Source organism: Lolium perenne, chromosome 6, assembly GCF_019359855.2.
Source record: "Lolium perenne isolate Kyuss_39 chromosome 6, Kyuss_2.0, whole genome shotgun sequence".
Lineage (NCBI taxonomy): Eukaryota > Viridiplantae > Streptophyta > Magnoliopsida > Poales > Poaceae > Lolium > Lolium perenne.
The window spans coordinates 225271243-225285604 of record NC_067249.2 but is presented as its reverse complement, the minus strand read 5'-3'; the positions used below and the strand labels follow the sequence as shown (position 1 = coordinate 225285604).

General features: G+C 44.7%; 1 pseudogene; it reads left to right on the top strand.

Annotated features, from left to right (window-relative positions):
- The first annotated feature begins 10954 nt into the window (after positions 1-10954).
- On the top strand, positions 10955-13163 carry LOC127309957 (protein YIP4b-like; annotated as a pseudogene).
- The last annotated feature ends 1199 nt before the right edge of the window (positions 13164-14362 follow it).

Sequence of the window (14362 nt, the reverse complement as noted above, 5' to 3'; positions counted from 1 at the left end):
ATCATCCGATTCGGATTACAAGCCAACGGGGAGACCTTATGTTCCAGGGTCTATCAGGAGGACGACACGTTCGACCGGATGGAAGCCTGGAATGTACCGGGAGTGAAGATCGACTAGAGTCCACCAAGGGAGGCGTGGCTATAATACACAAGTACCACGTGTATTATAGTTTGTAATATTTGTATAAATTTGTACATATACTTTAATAAGTGAGTTTACATACTCACATCGACTTGAGTATTGTAATAAGACCACTTATGTATGTATATACAGAGTATATGTTTTGTATGATTTGGATTTGCTTCTTGATTTCCATTGCGTGACTAGTTCTGTGCACAAAGTTGAGCTCAGAAAACTTGCGCATGGAGTAATTATGAGTATCATCTTGTGTTGCAGAACTAGGGGGATTATGTCGGGAACGTTAGGAAACGAGACTGAAGCACAGCGCATGGAGCGCGAAGCAAAAGAAAAGGAAGAGGCTGAGGGTGCAGCCAGAGATCAGTTTCCACCACCACCACCACCCATGACCCAGCAGAACTTTATCCAGTACATGCAGTTGGCGGAAGAGAGGCAGCGTGTAACACTGGAGCTGCAGAACAAATTCCTTCAGGATCTGATGCAGCAGAATAGGGTGGAGAGACCTGAGAACCAGGGAGTCACATTAGCAGACTTCCAAAACACCAAGCCGATATCTTTCGCATACGCGCCAGAGCCTATGGACGCGGAAGATTGGCTGATGGATACTGAGCGCAAGCTCAACACTGTTGGATGCAACGACCAAGAGAAGGTTAGATATGCTACCCATCTGTTATGTGGACCTGCAGCATCATGGTGGGACAATATTGTAGCCGTTTACCCGGCTGGAAAGGTATTTACCTGGGAGGAGTTCGCAAGGAAGTTCAGGGAATCCAATGTCCCTGAAAGTATAGTGGAACTGAAGCGTCGAGAGTTTGAGAGTCTCGAGCGAGAAGGACAAGGCAATCCTGACCTATGTCGTGAGTTTTCAAAGCTGTCTCAGACGCGGTTGAGGAAGTCAACACCGAGGACAAGAAGAAGAAGAGATTTCTGAGGGGGTTAAGTCCCCAGTTCAAGGTACAGCTGCGGATGATGAGAGCAACGGAATTCCAAGAGTTGGTGGATGCAGCCATCACTCTTGAAGATGACTTCAAACAACTGCAAGAAGAGAAGAGGAAGAAGGCCAAGTTTGAGCCTAAGAGATATATCAGTAACAAGCCTAATACTGGTTTGAGTTTCAAACCAAGGTACAACAACAACAACAACAACAACAGCTACAACAACAGGAGGAACCAAGGGAACCAAGCTGCAAACCAGATTGTTTGCCGCATTTGTGGGTTTAAGGGGCATCTTTCACAAGATTGCCGGAAACCCAAGATCATATGTTTTGGGTGTCGCAGGAGGGGCACATGCTGAAGGATTGCCCCAAGAAGAATAGTGGAGGAGGTCAGTTAGGAGGAGGAGGAAACCGAGGAGGAAACACCGGAGGCAACTGGAAGAATAAGAAGCCCTTCGGCAAGCTGAACTGCACTAGTCTGGAGGAGGTGGTCAACTCTGACCAGGCGGTGATAGGTACGCTCCAGATACTCACTCATCCTGGCAAAGTACTTTTTGATACTGGTGCAACTACATCATTCATTTCTCAACAATTCATCATCAAACATGGGATTAGTTGCACTAAGTTAGATACACCCATAACCATACTTTCTGCGGGGGGAACGATAGTAGTAACCCATGTCAAACAAAAACAAGTCATTATGATCAATAAGTGCGCGTTTGACGCGGACCTGTTCATTTTACCGATGAAGGACATTGATGTCATTCTTGGTATGAACTGGTTGGAAGCTAATGGAGCATTGATCGACTGTGTTAATAAGACGGTGTCTTTGAAGAGCCCCGATGGAAGTAGAATGATCTACCAAGGCGACAAACACACTCAAATTGAAGTTGAGCTACAGCTGAACAGCATGAAGGAGGTGAAGTTAGAAGATATACCTGTAGTAAATGAATTCCAGGATGTGTTTCCTGCGGAATTACCTGGTATGCCACCAGATAGGGAGATAGAATTCACTATCGACCTAATTCCAGGAACAGCTCCGATTGCCAAAGCACCATATAAGATGGGGCCTAAGGAATTGAAAGAATTGAAGGAGCAATTGGATGACTTGGAACAAAAGGGATTCATTCAGGAGAGTGTTTCACCATGGGGATCACCTGTGATCTTCGTGGATAAAAGAGATGGAGGAAGAAGGATGTGCGGAGACTACAGGAATCTGAACAACGTCACAATCAAGAACAAGTATCCACTTCCAAGAATACAAGATCTATTTGATCAAGTGAGAGGCGCGGGAGTCTTTTCCAAGATTGATCTAAGATCGGGTTATCACCAGATAAAGATCAAGAAGGAGGACGTTCCGAAAACTGCCTTTGTCTCAAGGTATGGACACCATGAATACCTTGTAGTACCTTTTGGATTGACCAATGCCCCAGCAATATTCATGAATCTCATGAATAAGATTTTCATGCCATATCTAGACAAGTTTGTCATCGTATTTATCGATGATATTCTGATATACTCCAAGAACAAGGCAGAACATGCCGAACATTTGAGGGTAGTGTTGCAAACACTAAGGGAACACCAACTTTACGCCAAATTCAGCAAGTGTGAATTTTGGCTGGATCAAGTGGAATTTCTTGGTCATGTCATAAGTAAAGATGGAATCGCTGTCAACCCGAGCAAGGTAGCAGCAGTTCTAGAATGGGAAGCACCCAAGACTGTCAAGGAAATCCGAGGATTCCTAGGAATGGCAGGATACTATCGGAGATTCATTGAAGGATTCTCTAAGATAGCAGGACCTATGACAAAGTTGTTAAGGAAGAACACACCATTCGTGTGGTCCGAGGAATGTGAGAAGAGTTTTCAAACTCTGAAGGAGAAACTCACCACGGCACCGGTGTTAGCAGTTCCGGAAGTTGGCAAGGATTACACCGTGTACTGTGACGCGTCCAAACATGGATTGGGTTGCGTACTCATGCAAGATAGGAAAGTGATACTTATGGATCGAGGCAACTCAGACCTCATGAAGTGAACTATCCAACACATGACTTGGAATTAGCAGCGGTCGTATTTGCACTCAAAACTTGGAGACATTTTCTCTATGGAGCTAAGTGTGAGCTCTATACAGATCATAAAAGCCTCAAATATTTCTTCACACAGAAGGAACTCAACATGAGGCAGAAAAGATGGCTAGAATTGATCAAGGATTATGATCTGACGATCAACTATACACCAGGGAAGGCTAATGTTGTAGCAGACGCCCTGAGTAGGAAAAGCACCGGAGGAGCAGAACAAGAAATATCACCGGAGTTGAGGAAGGAAATAAGCCAAGCCCAAATACAACTTTGGGAGAAGGAAGCCCATGAAGGATTATCGGCGTTGCAAGTAGCCGATGAGCTTAATGTCAACTTGAAGAATGAGATAATGATGGGTCAGATGGACGATCCATTCATTGTAGAAGAGATGAGAAGAATAGATGAGGGAAGACCATCAGAATTTCACCGAGGAGAATCTGGATCTTTGTGGTTCCAGAAAAAAATTTATGCTCCTGGATATTGCTGAAATTAAGGAAGTAATACTCCGGGAAGCTCATCAAACCCCTTATTCCATACATCCGGGAAGTACAAAGATGTATATGGACCTAAAGGAACTATTCTGGTGGAATAACATGAAGAGGGAGATAGCACAATATGTGGCAGAATGCCATACCTGCCAAAGAGTGAAAGCAGAACACCAGAGTCCGGCAGGGAAGTTACAACCTTTACCTATTCCAGAGTGGAAATGGGAGGAGATAGGGATGGATTTCATCACCGGACTACCCATGACTAACAAAAAGAAGGACATGATATGGGTAATCGTGGACCGGTTGACAAAAAGTGCACACTTCTTAGCGGTAAACCAGCAGGATAAAGGAGAGAAACTTATCGATCTTTACATCAAAGAGATCGTGAGTAAGCATGGAGTGCCTAAGAAGATAGTGTCGGATCGAGGATCCGTGTTCACATCAGCATTCTGGAAGCAACTTCACGAAGCTTTAGGATCTAAGTTGGATTATAGTACCGCCTATCATCCCTGCACTGGGACAAACCGAGAGAACCAACCAGATCTTAGAAGATATGCTTAGGGCTTGTGCCCTAGACTTCGGAGGATCATGGGAGGAGCATCTACCTTTAGCAGAGTTTTCATACAACAATAGTTATCAAAGCAGCATCAAGATGGCACCATTTGAAGCTCTGTATGGAAGGAAGTGTAGATCACCGATATGTTGGTATGAAGCCGGAGCAAGCAAAGAGTTCAACCCTGATTATGTCAAGGAAAAACAACAAATCATTGACATTATCAGAGACAGGCTCAAGATAGCCCAGAGTCGGCAAAAGAGTTATGCCGATCAGAAGAGAAGGACATGGGAGCCACAAGTTGGAGATATGGTTTATCTTAAGGTAAGCCCGATGAAAGGACTCCAGAGATTTGGAGTTAAAGGGAAACTCAGTCCTAGGTATATAGGACCTTTCAAGATACTGAGTCAGAATCGAGGTTTAGCCTTTGAATTGGATTTACCAGGAAGGTTAGATCAAGTTCACAATGTATTCCATGTGTCACAACTTCGGAAATGTTTGAAGACCCCAGATGAACCAATATCACATGAGGAGCTCGAGTTACAACCAGACTTGACATATATCGAGAAGCCAGCCAAGATTCTCGAGGAGAGCTGGAAACAACTCAGAAACAAGGCGATCAAGTATTGCAAGATACAATGGAAGCATCACCCTGAGAGGGAAGCCACCTGGGAAAAAGAGGAAGACCTGAGGAAAACATACCCCGAGCTGTTCAGGTATTACAACCACAACTTCGGGACGAAGTTTTCTTTAAGGGGGAAAGGCTGTAATGTCCCAGGTTTAGAGACGATCGAGGGGTAGATTTTAGAAAGGGATGTGCATTGCATAGTAAATTCTGGGGAAATTTCGCGCTTTTAAACAAAAACTGCATCGAAGGGGGACAAGTTTCTCTCTCGACACCTTACAGGGTTAGGGTTTCGAGAGTGCGACAAACTTGCATCTCACTTCACTAGTTTAGGGTTTTGAGAAGAGAGGGGAGAGTTTGCTTGATTGAATTATAAATGATATGACATGGTTGAATTCAAACCAAGGTTGAATTTGAATTTCAAAATTCAAACATTAAATAATTACCTTAAATAATTCAATTGAGGAAATTCATTAAGTAAATAATCAATAATAAACAAGATGAACAATTATAATAAAGTAAAGCTCATTAGGGAAAACTTTGAGCTTTATTGAATAACACACAAGATACATTGTCATTACAATATTCATAAGTGAAATAACTGAATAATACAACACATTACATAAATGGGCAGAATAGAAGAAAGAAAAATAAAGAAAAATTACAAGTTAATGATCCTAGTCTAATTACTACAAGATCATCTTCACTTGATCTTGTATTTGATGAATTCCATGTCCATTTTGCTCAATTGATGATCCCTGCACAAAACAAAGCAAAAACAAGTAAGCCAAGTGGCAAAGCCACTTGGCAAAGTTAAAAAATAAAGCAAATGGAGGGGATATGATCAGGCTGCCGAGCTGATCCTCTCCAAGCCAAGTTCACAGGATTTGGTACACACATACACACTAGCAAAGACACACAAAGATGTGTGCATGCTCAACACCAAGTCACTGGATGTGCATGTGGCACAACACACTCACACATCATCAGTGAGTCACCAAAGTGACCAGGCCAAGCTGTCGACCAGGGAGAGCATAGAAGCATCATATATAACCTTTTCAGAGCCCAAACCCTAGCCATTTGTTCAGTCATCGACAAGCAGCAGTGGTAAGTTCACCAAGAACACCAAGAACACTTAGAACAGGAAGAACAACAAGCCACCAGAAATCATCCAGGGACAGTTTCACCAAGAACTGTCAGCTGTGAGCAAGTACCAGATGGAGTAAAGCACCACAAGCTTGTAAGGAGGAGAAGGGCAAGCAAACCAAGCATCACAGAAGCAATCCTCTACAACAACACTTAATTCTAGGAGCTGGAGTGAGGTATACCACACAAGAGCCTGAGCAAGATCATATCTTGCTCATAATTAAGCATGCTTGCATCACAGGAGCAAAGAAGGGTAGAAAACCCTGGGTGTATCATCATTTGGTTACTAAACCAATTGGTGCCAGCAAGTACAACCAAGGCTAAAAGGAAAATAAACCAGGGAACACTGGTTATGACAACACAGTGTCAAAGCCAGAGAAATCCAAAGATGGATTTATTCCTTGCAGCCAATCAGAATCACAAAGCACCCATTGACCTAGCTAAACCATCAGATTGACAGGCAACATGTGCCTATCCTAATTATCAACATCAAAGCTACTGGAAATTCACTAAGTGACTAGCCAGTGAGCATTTATCCATCACAGAAAGCCACCAAACAGGGGAGCCATCCCAGGGCAGCACATGAATACTGCCAGGATCACCTCAACCACTTAACCAATTCCAACAAAGAAACCATGCACAGATATCATCACCCAAGAGGGTTCAAGGAGGGCTAGGGTACACAACCAGTGGTTGGCATCCTGCTAGCCCTAACAAATTCATTGAGATGATCATCACTGAATCACAGTTCACATCATTTATCCATCTAATCAAGCAAGGATAAACAAATAAATGAAACAGAAAAGCAATTGAGGCACCAGGGTCTTGCAAATGATCAAATGGATCATGACAGCATCAATTGATGCTTAAGCAAGCTACAAAGACACATCGTGCCAGGCTCGTGTGATACACATGTGAGTAACAGTGAGGCACAGACACCAAAGAGCAGCTGATACAAGCAACTGGTGATCATATGAGCACCAGAAGCTTGTTAAAGCATGCTACTGCATATTAGAACTCATTCTAAGCAATTAACACATGAACAGATAATTAAATAACTGAACAATTGCATCACAGATAAGGGCATCAGGCTTTATAATTGTATCCAGAAGCACATCAAAGGCTTGATGAACCCAAGGATCATAATACACAAGAAAAGCACTTATCAATTCATCACAGAATCACATTGCTAAGCCAACAAGAATGCTCAAATGAGCATAATCATGAATCTGAACTCAATGAACTAGCCCAGAGGCACTGGCACTTGCAAATATGCAAGGATTAACCACCACAATCAAGCCAGGGACAAGATTAAGCACACACAGTATGCCCAAGTGACAGTAAAAAGAATAGGAGCATGCCAGTAGGCCATGAGCATCACTGGATGCTCATGAGCAATCACGTGAGGGCCACAGCGTAAATTACAATAAAATGTAAATCGCTAGGTAGCACGAAGCATGGTAATAACAAAGAACAGCAAGTAGCCGAGCACGGCCAGCACCTCCACAAGGAGGGAAGCCATGGCCAGGGATACTGGAGGAGGAAGAAGAGAGGCACAGGAGAAAGAGGGTGGCGGAACACTTACCCGGAGCAAGAAGACTACAGCGTGCCATGGCGGCACGGCGGCACGGACCGGCCACGGCAGCACCAAGCCGCGGCCAAGCCAGGCGGTCGCCGAGGCGCGGGGCTCCAGCGCAACCACGGCGGGGCACACGTCCACGCCACGGCGTCAAGATCCACGGCTGCGACGAGGTGGCCGCGGAAAACCTCGGCCATGTCGCAGAGATGTTGGGGAAGAGCGGTGGCGGCGAGGAAACACAGATCGGCGCGGACCAATCGACGCGCCGTCGTGCGGCCGTTCGATTGCGTCCGATCTCGCCGGCGGGGACGGCCGGTGGGGGTCGGAATAATTCGGCGACGGCGAGGCGACCACGGTGTCGCGAGAGCAAGAGAGAGATTAGGGTTTCTGCGCGAGGAAAGGGGAGAGAACGAATGGGCCGACCGAGCCCAAAGGGTGGCTCGGGTGCGACCTAACCCGTTGGGCCACCCTGACAGGTGGGGCCCAAGGGCATTTAGGTCATTTCCTAATTCCAAGAAATACAGAAACTTTGAAATTATGTAAGAAATGTTAAATAGCTCTAAAAAAATAATAAAAAATATGAAAATAGATCAACATAAAATTCTCTAACTAAATAAAATATCAAAGAGAATTTTTGAAGACAAATAAGAATGAATCTTAATTTGATGATTTAAATAATGATTTAAATCACACATATTATTTTCAATAATGAAAATAAGTCCATTAATGCATTTGGACTTCAAAAACACCTTGACAACATTTCAAGGTAGTATTTTACTCTTAAACAAGTATCCCCAAATCATTCTTAGTATTAACCTCTTACATGAAATAATAACGATATCGGAAGGGGGGAACAAACCCTAAAAATGGAATCATGCATAATTGCTTCTTTAACCATTGCCCTTATCGGACAATGATGCTATTTTTCAGAACAAGAGGACAAGGGTCAGTCCATACCTTCCAACCGCAGAACTTTGCGGTGTCTGTGCAAGTTCATCACTTGCTCATGTCATTTGATTATTTCTATCAAATTACTTGCAAAGTATTATGGTTATCACTATTGCATAAAAATCAAAACCACTACTTTCATAACTATGAATATGACTATGTGGTGGGCAATGGAACCATGGATTGTGTTGATATGGTGGAGGTTCCATTGCACGGGTTTATATCCATCTAGGATTAAACAACAACTGCCGCTGATTCTTGTGCCGTAATATCCGTGTTAACCATAAGATCCGGAGGGGACGGAGTAGTCAAAAGTGTTTCCACCTCTCGTTCATCAACGGATGCGCTACCGTAGCGGTTGTATCTCATGGAGCAACTTGTGGGTGGGGAACCCATTCTAAGTCCCCACGGTTATGCTATGCATACCGTAGCGGTTGCGGCTTGCGGAACAACTTGTGGGTGGGGAACCCATTCTAAGTCCCCACGGTATTGCGGTCTATGATGGGTTGCAGCTACCGGCGAAGGAGTTTGGTTCGATCCTGCATCGTCGTCGTGGTCGGGGTCCACCCTGAAATTACGGGAATAATGGGACCGGCGAGGACCCAGGGTCGGGGCATGCAACAAAGGGTGGGTGTTCGAGGTAGCGGAGGAACATGATTGGCTAGACCTTATACCGGGCCTCACACCAAATGAAGTGTGGACGGGAAAGCTGCCCGGTTGGCACCAAGGTTAAGATCTCTTATGGGTAAAGCAACACACCTCTGCAGAGTGTAAAGAACTGTGACCTGTCACTCCCTGTTCCGGGATTGAGGAACTGCGAACGCGGCCGGAAAGGAGCTCCATGAAGTTCTAGTAAACCGGTGAAGGCTGACGGACATAGCTCTTTGAAATAAAAGCAATCTCTTGAAGAAATGTTTATCAAAACTTGCATTGGTATTAGACTTTCTGGTCTAATATCGTAGCTAGTGCATAAAACACCTCTTATCGATAATGAACTTGTTGAGTACGCTCGTACTCATACCACTCTTAAACCCCATGCTTAGATTGTCTGAACCATCTGGAGGAGGACTACGACAGCAATGAAGGAGCCGAGATCATCGGCTACGAGGAACCAGACCTCTCAGGAGGTGTTGAAGGCGTAGACTACATCATAGTCTACGGATCCGGGGAGGCTTCCGGAGGAGAACAAGCCTAGAGATATCAGGAGGAGTAGTAATAGCCGAGCAGCACGAACTCTTACTATTTAGCTGCTCGATAAAATAAATGTTTAGTTTAACGAGACTATGATATTGTAAGTTAAGTTGGGTTCGCCTCGAACCCAGGAGTTATCCTCTTAGGACCCAAGAGGAGCTCCGAGACGACTTGTGTATGCTACTTGTAATAATATGTGAATGAGTTATGGACCCTGCTATGTTCTGTTGTACTACTCTGAGGGATGTAATATTTGCGGAATGGTACTTCGCGAATGTTATATCAACGACTGGCATACTACAACATGCAGTGGTATGCAGGGTCACCACATAGGTTGACTGACGAAGTTTCTTTAACAATAGACGTTAGTGGTAGTTTGGCATGAAAAACCCAAAAAAGTGTGGTATTTTAGCAATTTGGTCTAAAAGTGGTATTTTGGCTATTCTCTCGTGTTCCATCGTCAGACTGTCTATTGGTTCGTTTTGTCAAAGCCGTCCTCCGTAGCGATCTCAGAGCGACAACAACGTCAAGGGCCAAAGCTAATCCTCTGAAATGTCACTGCTAATCACTCTCACTCTCCGTGTACGCAAATTTGCCCTCCTCTTGAATTCCCCATCAGTGCCCGCGTCGTGCACGCCACCTGCCGACGTGCCCCGCTGGAGAGAGGTGGAAGCGAACCCCGCCTTCCTCTTTGGCGGCAAGGCCATGGTACCCAGGAATAAGTGGTGTTCTGCCACATCTGCTTACAGGAAGCCGGTGGCGCCGAGGATGGCAAGCAGGAAGAGCGTGGAAGCTATCGGCTGAAGTGAACCATCAGAGGTGGTGGCGTACGACGCGCCGCGCGTGCCACTGTGCGACTTCTCCGAGGAGCTCTGCGAGAAGAAGGGTCGGGAGAGAGGCCACGACGCGGCGGCAGAGGAACATGGGCATGCCTCGCGGAAGAGGGCGCCGTGGGGCGTGACACTCAACAAGGCCATGGTCGGCCTCACCCTCGCTACACCACGTCCCTAATTGCCGGCACTTCTGTACATGCGTTTTTCCAAATCGCCGCTAAAGTTTCTTTGACCGGTATATTTTCGGTGAGTGCCGCTAATGGTGGTCTAATCCGTGGCAATCTAACAAACTGCCGCTAATGTTGGGCTAATCCACGGCAAATTGCTAAAGTGCCGCTAATTTTGGGCTATTCCACGGCATCTGCAAAAGGTGCCGCAATTATTTTCCAGAGGAGTGCATCCAATCATTGTACGTTTTACATAAACCCCCCGTGACATTTCTTTATGCAGTGCAGTCCTCCCACCTCTCGCAAGAAATCGAAACGGAATCTAGTTGCGCATCGGTCCCCATCTCCCCCTTACCCTGACATCCACCTCGCCGACGTTCCAGTCCCCGCCGCTGCCGGTTGCCGCCACCGGCGGCCCCTTCCGCCGACGCCGCCAGCCTATGGGGACACAATCCAGCTCAACGCGTCGTCGGCGCAGTCCGCCATGGACGAGATCGAGAGCCTCATGTACGACTCGCCATCCGCCACCGTCCTCCCCGCGTCCGCCCTTCCCTACGCACGCTTCCATCCCCATCTCCTCTTCCCCTACCACGGCATCCTCCAAGCCGCCACTCCCAACCTCTTCTATCCCCATCTCCGTGCCCCAGGTGCCACCTCGCCCGCTTCCGTCTCCGTTGCCATCGCGTCCGACTGCTTCGGGCCCCCGCCCAACACGCTCACCGAGCCCGTATGGTACACCGTCAAGCGCGGCTTCACCCGCATCGTTAGCAACCTCAAGCTCGTCGTCTTCCCCAAACCAAACCGCGAGGACCCAGGCAAGGTGCTCAGGGACTAGGATCTCTGAGGCCCCTTCTTCATCGTCTTCCTCGGCCTCACACTGTCCTGGTCCGCATCTGTGAAGAAGGTACCTGCTGCCCCTCGCACAACCAGATCTCCTGGTAGCCTTTGCATCTATATATACGTTTTATGGTATTTCTTATAAGGTAGATCGGGCTGTACATTACTGAACTGCATGACATGTTTCATGGTTTACTTGGAGGCAAGAATCTATGATAACATTCCCTTGCAAGTTAAATGTTGCTCCTGGGATAACTAAATCTGAGGTTGTAAGGTTTAGGTGCTAGTTATGCGAGACAGGCTTAGAACAATCACTCATATAATGCCGCGTCTAGTTAATTTAGATGAGTGAATCATGTGCTTATTCAGCTTTTTTTTCACATTGACAATTGTTGTTATCGAAGCGATGAATTCTATGATATCAGTTATTCAGGTACAGCTTGTGTTCGACATTTGAGATTGCAATATGTTCTTATCTTCTTTTTTCTGATTTTGCTTGGAGGTGTCACAATGGTTAAACTTGATGTACCTGTACAGCGGTGGATGATGATTGATGAGCTGAAGTAATTTGCTGGCATATTTCCTCTCGCCACCTGTCATCCATTTCTCCTAAACCAGAATCATCTAGTGGACCAGTTGTACCCTATAATCAGTGTATCCTTCTGTAAGCATACTGAGCTTGCATTTTTTGCATCCTTCTGTAATCAGTGTTCTATATGTTATGCTTGCTTTAATCATGTATCTGCTTTGTCTAACAGATTGTGACAATTCAAGATGCAAGGTGTGAAATGCTGCTTTGTACTAAGAAAAAGGAGAGTGAAGATATGTTTCACACTGATCCTACAAGTGCACTAAGGCATGATCTATCATTTAACTTATTGGTTCATTCATTAAGATTTCTGAAAGCAATTATGATATTATTAGCATTGTTTTCTTAACACATAATGGACTGCCCTCTGCAGTGGTGAAAGCATTAGAACACTTGAAAAATGTTCGATTTTAAACCTTGCATGAGATTACTTGTAGTATCTTTCATTATTTGTACAAACTTGAGAAAACGTTAGATGCATGGAACCCAACCAAGAGAGTACTAGTGATATATACTCCATCATTGTTAACTTAGACTCCTAGATGCACTAATGCTTTGGCAGTAGATAAATTCAGAGAAATAGAGGCACATTCAGTAGAAAATTATGTTTGTAGCAATGCATCTGTTTAAATAACTGTAACTGCTCAACTGCTTATATTTCACCCTGTACTGATAAGTTTGTGCATTCCTGCAGGACAGATAACTCAATAAAAGCTCAGGTAGCTTGATAAGTTAGATTCTCCCTCCGGCCCAAAATACTGAAGAGCAATTCTGAAAGATCCAAGAATCTCACTATTGGATGAAGCTACAAGAAACAAACCGTCACGATAAGACAGACCGAAAAGGATATTCTAGAGTTCGATCAAACCGTCATTTCGTTTTTGTGCTCGTGTATCTTGAATCTTGGTATTGTGGTATTTTTGGACTGTTCTTGGTACAGGAAATGACACCTGATGTTGATATCATAGCTACAAGATACACAAAGAGTGATATCAAGTCTTGTGCTGCAATGTCTTATGTGGAAGCCCAAGTAAGAATGGATGACAGGTGCTTTCTAGCATTCAGTCTTCTCAGTTTGACTATACTTATATGCAGAAATACAATTCTAAGTGGTCTAGTAGGTCAAAAAAATTATCATAGGATCGATCATTTTCCATTCTATCCTTCACAATCATCCTCATGTACCTACATTGAATCTAACGTACATACTGTACAGAGCATGTGTCCACCATAGGTCATATGTCACCATCTTTTGCATACTAAAAAAAATGAAACATTGTTTAGGAGGAACTAGAACACTATTGATATAGTAGAAGCGGGACTTGGTGTGACAATTCCAGAATTCGTCTCTAATAGGGAACTCTAGTCGTTAGGGTGCTCCACCGCAACCCTAACCAGCTAATAACCAGTTGTGGTCACTTAGGTAAGACGGTTGCGCCTCAGGTCGGGGTCGAACATGAACTCATTACATTTGACATCTTGGATAGTTCCACTAGTTATCTACACCTTAAGTTTAGCATCCAAGGTCCACAAAACCTCCTAATGAAATTATAGGGCAAGATGGTCCCCAACTTAGGATGCTACGTTGTTCCTCCTTTGGAATTGCCATGTCTTCCTTGACTTCACCACTTGCTGTGACTCATGTATACGGTTTCTCAAGTAGATACATGAAATGTGAGAAACTTTGCTCTTCATCTACTTGACTCTTCTTGCCGCATAAAAATTTCCCGTCAAGTGGGTGCAGAATCTCAAAGCTTTTGGGGCAAAATGTGCACATAGCATTCAAGTGGCTTTTTTTCTGTTGTTGGTGGAGAAGAAAAGAATGGTGATAAACAAACAAATAAAACTCAAAGATGTACCAACAATTACCAATGTCAAAGAAAGCCGGCCACTTACTGCTGTCTACTGTTGGCTTCTTTTCCTGTAGATAGTGTTGGGCCTCCAAGAGCAGAGGTTTGTAGAACAGCAGCAAGTTTTTCCTTAAGTGAATCACCCAAGGTTTATCGAACTCAGGGAGGTAGAGGTCAAAGATACCCCTCTCAAGCAACCCTGCAATCACGATACAAGAAGTCTCTTGTGTCCCCAACACACCCAATACACTTGTCAGATGTATAGGTGCACTAGTTCGGCGAAGAGATAGTGAAATACAAGTAATATGGATGAATATGAGTGGTAATAACAATCTGAAATAAATATGACAGCGAGTAAACATGTAGCAGAACAGTAAATAAACGGAGATTCGATGTTCGGAAACAAGGC